This window comes from Octopus bimaculoides, chromosome 4 (assembly GCF_001194135.2).
Source record: "Octopus bimaculoides isolate UCB-OBI-ISO-001 chromosome 4, ASM119413v2, whole genome shotgun sequence".
NCBI lineage: Eukaryota > Metazoa > Mollusca > Cephalopoda > Octopoda > Octopodidae > Octopus > Octopus bimaculoides.
Genome location: NC_068984.1, coordinates 109,274,104 through 109,281,789, shown reverse-complemented (window position 1 = coordinate 109,281,789; position 7,686 = coordinate 109,274,104).

Here is a 7,686-nt window from a genome sequence, read left to right as displayed (position 1 = left end):
ATATATATATATATATATATACTGTTGTGTCTGGGGAAAGTCCTTTTCTTATTGTGCCTTAAAATTTAACACACTCACCGTTAAAATTTCTACTTATTTCTTATTTTTATTTTCCTAAAATTTCCGTTGCGTCTTGCAACCTTTTCAATAGTCTTGACTCTGTCCGTTATTTACGTTGCGTTCTGTTTTTGCGCATGCGTGTGTCTCAGTGTGTGTGTATGTATGCATACATGTATGTATGCATGCATGTATGTATGCATGCATGTATGTATGCATGCATGTATGTGTGCATGGGTGTGTATCTGTGCTTGTGTGTCGGTGCACATGTATATATATATGTATGTATGTATGTGTGGGTATGTGTGTGTGTATGTATGTATGTATGTATATATACATGTGCACGCACACGCAGGCACACATACACACACATGCACACATACAGGCATGCATACATACACACACACTGAGACACTCGCATGCGCAAAAACAAAAAAAGCAAAAACAGAACGCAGCGTAAAGAACGGACAGAGTCAAGACTATTGAAAAGGCTGCAAGACGCAACGAAAATTTTAGGAAAATAAGAATAAGAAATAAGTGGAAATTTTAACGGTGAGTGTGTTAAATTTTAAGGCACAATAAGAAAAGGACTTTCCCCAGACACAGCAGAATCACATAAAAATCTTGCAAACCAAATCCCAAAACGAAATATATATATATATATATATATATATATATATATATATATATATATATATATATAGAGAGAGAGAGAGAGAGAGAGAGAGAGAGAGAGAGAGATACAGGATATATATACAGGGTGCGTAAGTTATAGAGTACATACCAATCTTGGGTCATTACTGCATTTTTTGATAACTCTGTATAATCATTGTTTCAGAAAATAATAATGGCAGGCCCTTAGCTTACTCAAGAAATGAAGAAGCATACTCATGCTGTTATTGTGATTATAAAGGCTGAGCTTAGCGATTTAGAAATATTTCGATTTTTAAAAGTTGCCATATCTTTCGTCTACAAAGTTTGTAAGGAGATAGAGACTGAAGCTGGAAGCGTATCACCAGAATCAAAGCATAAAAAGCATTCTAAACACTCTGAAATCATCCGAACACCTGAATTTATCCGACAACAGACCATTGATTACAATCCCAGAAAGTCCATGTGGACAACTGCAAATAATCTACATGCGTCAGAAAGAACATTCAGGAATGTTGTCCACGAAGACAGCAGAAATAAGTCTTATATGATGAGGAAAGGCCAATTTGTCAGTAAAGGCAAAATAAAATCACTGCATCAGATCTAAAAGACTCTTAAACAAATTGAAAAATGCTGCAGAAGATTTGATTTGGCTTTTCTCAAACGAAAAATACTTCGACCAAAATCAAAAAGTTAACAAAAGAAATGACAGATCGTTGTGTGTAGATCCTTCTGAAGTTCCAAGTGTAATGCATACAAAATTTCTTGCAACTGTCATGGTTTTAGGAGTTGACCGCAATGAAGGACATGTGATACCTCCTTGCATCTTTCCACAAGACCATAAAGTTAACTCTGCCGCCTACATTGAGGTCCTGGAAATAATTGTTAAACCCTGGTTTGACACTGTATGCAATGGAAGGCCATATGTATTTCAGTAAGACTCTGCACTATGAAACACGTAACATGGAATGAATGGTTGAAAATCTTCATCATCACATAATCCCTAACATTTGGCCCCCTAATTCACCAGATCTCAATCCATTGGACTATTGCATGTGGAGTGTTGTTGAGAAAGATAATCGTTCACTAATGGCACTCTTCTTTTAATTTCGACTCTATATCTTCAGGAGGAGTTACCTCGATCCTTTCTATATGAACCAAAATGATGTAGATAGACAAATTTATTTTTTGAAACAGTCAAAGACATACAAGATGTCGAAATATCGTTCACTAGATAACAATGGCACTCTTCTTTTAATTTTGACTCTATTATTATTATTATTATTATTATTATTATTATCATTATTATTAATACTTTCTTTTATAAATTAGACATGTATGATTATAAATTCTCTCTTCAACCACCGATGATTGTGCATGTAACACATGAACTTTTGATACCTCAATGTTTAATGTAAGTGTATTTATTTTAATACATGTACATAAAGATTATGAATCAGAAACAAGAAGCAAACTTGCCAATGAGATTCGAACCAGAGAGTATCAAATACTACTGTACATATAACAAATTGCTAACAAAATAAATCTTTCATATATAAACTAAAGTTCTAAATACAGAAGGTATTGTAAATTAAAAGGCATCGAATGGCAGATCATATTAAGTCAACAGTATTTAATATAATTTTATGACAGGTTAGTAATACTGTTTTTATAGATTGAATAATCTATAAATATTTATTTAAAATTTTGTTATGGATATTATTTATTTATTTATATAAATATTGATATTTTTATTTGTAAAACCATATTATTTTTTTAGCACTGTGTGCCAATGAATAACATGAATAACGATAATCTACTTAAAAAGTTAAATTCTAATTCAGTTTTGTCATATAATTTCACTAAATAGTAATTGTGTATAATTCTGTTAAGATCAGCAGAGTAATTATCATATTATGATAAACTGACGCGGACTAGAGTTCTAATTCTATAACTGATTGAGTGAATACCAGCTGGAAATCAAATCAAAGAGGACAAAAGTCATGGTAATGACAAAGACATCAGAGCAACTCAACATTTAATACCACGGAATTACCTTAGAACAGATCACTGAGCTCAGATATTTTGGTGCTATCATAGAACAATTTAGTGACGAAAGTCATAAGATAAAGCATGGCTGCAAGATTTGCCTTAAAATCACACAATACAATTTGGAAAGATTGGGCCCTTAAATATAACAAACTTAAACTCGTAATGACACCTGTTTGGCCTGTTGCACTGTAGGAATATGATCTCGGGAGCAAACGCTACTGCAAAACGCAAGCCACTTGAAATAACGTGCTACTGAAGTGTGCTGAGGATCAGCTGAAATGACCATTGAACAAACGGGTCCGTACTTGAGGAAATGGGAATAAAGCCAATTTTTTACAACTACCAGGAAGAGAAAGCTGCAGTATTTTGGACATGATATCAAGGTCCTGATCCTCGGCAGCCATGTCATAGAAAGAAGGGTCAAAGGGAAATGCGAAAGACGGAAACTAGGAAACACCAGCTAGGCGAAATCAAAGAATAGACCGGAAGCCCTCTGGTTGAATGCACAACCAGAAGCAGTAATCGCTTATGAGATATAGTGCATGCATGGTCCCTGACCCTTAATACTGAACATGGGAATAGTCAAGACATCAAAGTCTAAGCTAGTCATGTGGGTATGTGTAAAGACTAACTTTAATATCGTTGCCACAGGTATGGGACTCTAGTAAACGATTTGTAAAACTCATTGACACTGGGCTCATTATTCAACCACGTAGTAGCTTGGGCAAGCAGCTTCTACCATGGTTTCGGTATTACTAATGCCTTATGAACCAAATTGGATGGGCAAAATTTGAACAGAAGCCTATTGGAAGTATGTATATGTGTATGTGTGAGTTCCTGGTGTGTATGTATGCTTTATATTCTCAAGAAATGACAGAATTGGACCGGTATACAAAAATTTCCATAAAATATTTGGTAGAAATTTAGATATTTACATAACTTATGTAGTAATGTCTTCCGTTACTAAAACTTGGGGTCCATACAATGAATCTAAATCCTTGAAAGTGATGTCCCCAGTATGGCTTCGAGTCACTAACTGAAGCCGTTTTATTTTGTAAAAGTAAAAACAAAACAAAATAGGTTACTTTGAAACAAAATAGGTTACTGTGAAAAATCGGAGAACAGGTTGTAGATATGTGATAAAAGAATTTAATGCAGTTTAAGTAATTGAGTAAGGAACTGAATAAATATTTTACAGTGCATGTACTGATTTAAGTTCGAAATAGCACAGCATGACTCTATCTACTAAACTGCAACAGAATACAAAATAGTCAACAGAGAATATTCACGTTTAAGAAACATCGATCTATTACAGAATGTATCTGTAAGGCAAGTACGAAATGAAACAGGAAATCAACTGCATTAAGCGAGTGACCATCCTATTTTTAATGTAAAGAAAAATTAAGCAAAGTCATTAAACATAAAGTATACAAGATAACGAATAGATGCAATCAGTCAATGAATACAGTATATATCCTATATTCCATGACAGCCTTCAATTTGTTTTTTGTGTAGGCATATGGTAAGAAGTTTGCTCCCCAGCCACGTGACTGCGTTCAGTCCCATTCCGTGGTATCTTCAGCATATCTTCTACTGTAGCCTCGGGACGACCAAAGTCTTGTTACTGGATCTGGTAAACGGAAACTGAAAGGGGCCTGTCGTGTTTATATATATGTGTGTGTGTGTAATATATATATATATATATATATATATATATATATAAGACGTGACACAATACCAAACGTTTGGGCCTAGCTGCACACCTTTCACCCGCCACTCCTATACACAGTGTGGTTAGACGAGAGGCGTCAAACAATAGCGTAGGCTACTGTGCGGAATTTTAACCACCTAATAGTATTAATACGATACAGAGAATGGATTAGGTACTTTATAACATACACACGTTTCGATATATATTCTATTAGGGTTATACAACTGTTTGTTAAAAATTACATAATCTTATTTATGCACCTCCTCGGTGTTTTAACTAAATATACAAAGTATAGAGTTTATTTACGCAATATTTAGCCTTGTTCTGCAAATTTTCAACAACATCATCTGAGTGGCGGAGCCTAAACCCCTTTTCATACATTTAAATCATACATACAACCCTTCTTATAAATATGCAATATGCAATAAGCAGAGAGACACACATATATATGAACACGCACATACATACCACACTCACGTACACACACACACACACACACCCACACACACACACACAGATATACATATACATAATTTATGTTCACCGAGGCATCTAGGCGCCCATATTGTTATATACACATAAACAAATTCTTGTACAATATTCCAAAATACAATCAATCTTTTTAAGCTACACCGGATCATTTCTGTTTGACTGTTTGAGAGTCTGTTTGAGATTTTAAGACAGTGAAAATTTTCAAATTTGGTGTATTGATATAATTTTTCACGCTGAATCTCAGCATTTAATTCCTTTGTTACAGAAATTTTTTTTGAAAAAGTTACAGAGGTTTAAAGTTTGATCGTTTTTACTCAGTCAGAATACAGCATTTGGTAGCTGTCATTTTGTGTGTGACTGCTGTCATTTTGTGCGTGTTGTCAACATAGCTACGAAACAAATGAAATATTGGCGAAATTTTGCTTTAAGCACGCCATATAAACCTTCATAACTATTTTTATTTTGGGGAATTTGAGAAATTTTTTGCTAACTTGTATTCTACACACGGAATTTCATACGATTATGCAAAAGTGAAAAAAAAATTGTGCACGATTTAAGGCCTATTTAGCCGTTATTTTTAACACATCTTACGACCACCTTATACCTTACGTGGTTTAAGCATTTAGTAAATGAAAAATAAGCACATGGCTGAACAGGACAGCAACAGATGGGTAAGAAGCTTGGTAACAGCTTGGCTTGTTATTATGGAAACAGGTACTTATGTCTGTGGCTTTCGATTGGCTAAAATCCTTCAAAATTTGCAAACTATAAAAGCTATTAACTCTTTATTTATTTATTTATGGCGAAAATGAATTTCATGTCAATAAATCACCATACAAAACTACATCAATACGTCAAATATGAAATCAATTGGAACAAAATAGAAGAAATTGAAAATTAGCAGTTCGTTACACTGTCAATTCGCCTGCACGTGGACGTACTCTCTGCCACGTGTTAGAGTATGAGTTCCAAAGCATTCATCAAACGATGGTAGATAATTTGGCGATGCTGCTCCCTTACACATGTTATGTAAGTTCACCCGGTCCTGTAAATTAATAGGCCCGTTGAGTCAAGTCGGCAACTGTGGGTCTGCCTTTCAGCCGATGTGCTTTCGAGCAACGTATCTTTCAGTTAATAAGCTTTCAGCCAATACGTATATCGACTAATATATTTCCGACTAATATTCCAAGACCCCGTTTAGTGACATGAACTTTACTGAGATCACATTTAATTATTATTTTTACCTAGTTTCAGTGACAAATATAAATATTTCGATGGATATACCGCTTTTTTTTTTTTTGACTAATTATTGTTTGAACGATTTTCGTTTAAGCAATTCATTTTTCTCCAAATTTGTCTTTAAACACATCAGTTATTTTAAGCCAATTTGTCTTTCAGTCAATATTCGTTTGAACAATATAGGTTATAGATAGACGTGTAGACGAATGTGTTCCTAGATCCTTGTTAAAAACATCAACGAAATAAGCGCTAAATGGTTTGACATTTAAAAATGCGTTTGATTTCTGCATATGAAGAACAACATTAATCAAACAAGAAATAAAATATTGAAAAATACTATCCACGAACAGTGTGCATTTGTGTTGATATGTATGCGAGTACTTGTGAAAGATAGTGAGAGCGAGAGAGGGAGAGAGAGAGAGAGAGAGAGGGAGGGAGAGAGGGAGAGAAACAGAGATAGCCTGACAGACAGAACAGACAGACACACGAACAGAGGGAAAAAGAATGAGTCAGTTTTTGTTCTTATGTTTGTTCTCTTGCAAAGAAACGCTAAATCTCATGGAAATTAATTATTATTATTGTTATTATTATTATTATTATTATTATTATTATTATTATTATTATTAATTGGTGATATTGTTTTTGTTATTGACGCAACCAAAGTTGTGGTATCATTATCAGCAAAAGCAGGGGCAACATCATCAGAAATATCATCAACATTATCGCCATCAACATCATGGTCGTCATCATCATCAGCATCATCATTATCTTCATCACCACTATCGTCGTCACCCCCATCATCATCATCATCATCATCATCATCATTATCATCAACACCACTATTATCATCAACATCATCGTCCTTATTATCGTCAGTGTCGACGTCGTCGTCGTCGTCATCATCATCATCATCATCATCATCATCATCATCATCATCATCATCAATAATATACTCACTCTTATTGTGACGAGGAACATTAAGCAATTTCAAAAAGAACGTAGTGCGATGAAAGCGATCAGAGGATTATTTCCATTGAAGAACTTTCGTTATTTTCCTAGCAGTTATTAAACCATTCTTCAATGCCACTAATTCTACGCATAACACACATTTCAAATGCAGCCAACTTTTCTCCGAAATACTTTAAACATCGAAATTTTCCTCTTCTTCTTCTTTCAGTTTTTGTTTATTTATTTATTTATTTTTTTCGTTTCATCCTACGGGGAAAAATGACGTTATAAATAATAAAAATACTAAAAACAGAAAACAAACATAAACACAGAAAAACAATGGTAACGACATCAAATATAACGCTAATAAAATATGTTTTTGCTGCTGTTATTCATATTCATGTAATTCTTTAACTCCAAACCAGCCTGACTGGTTTAATTGTATTTCATTCAACACACGTATCCACATCAAGAATCTTGCACACGAAATACACATACGAAATATATATATATATATATATACATATATATATATA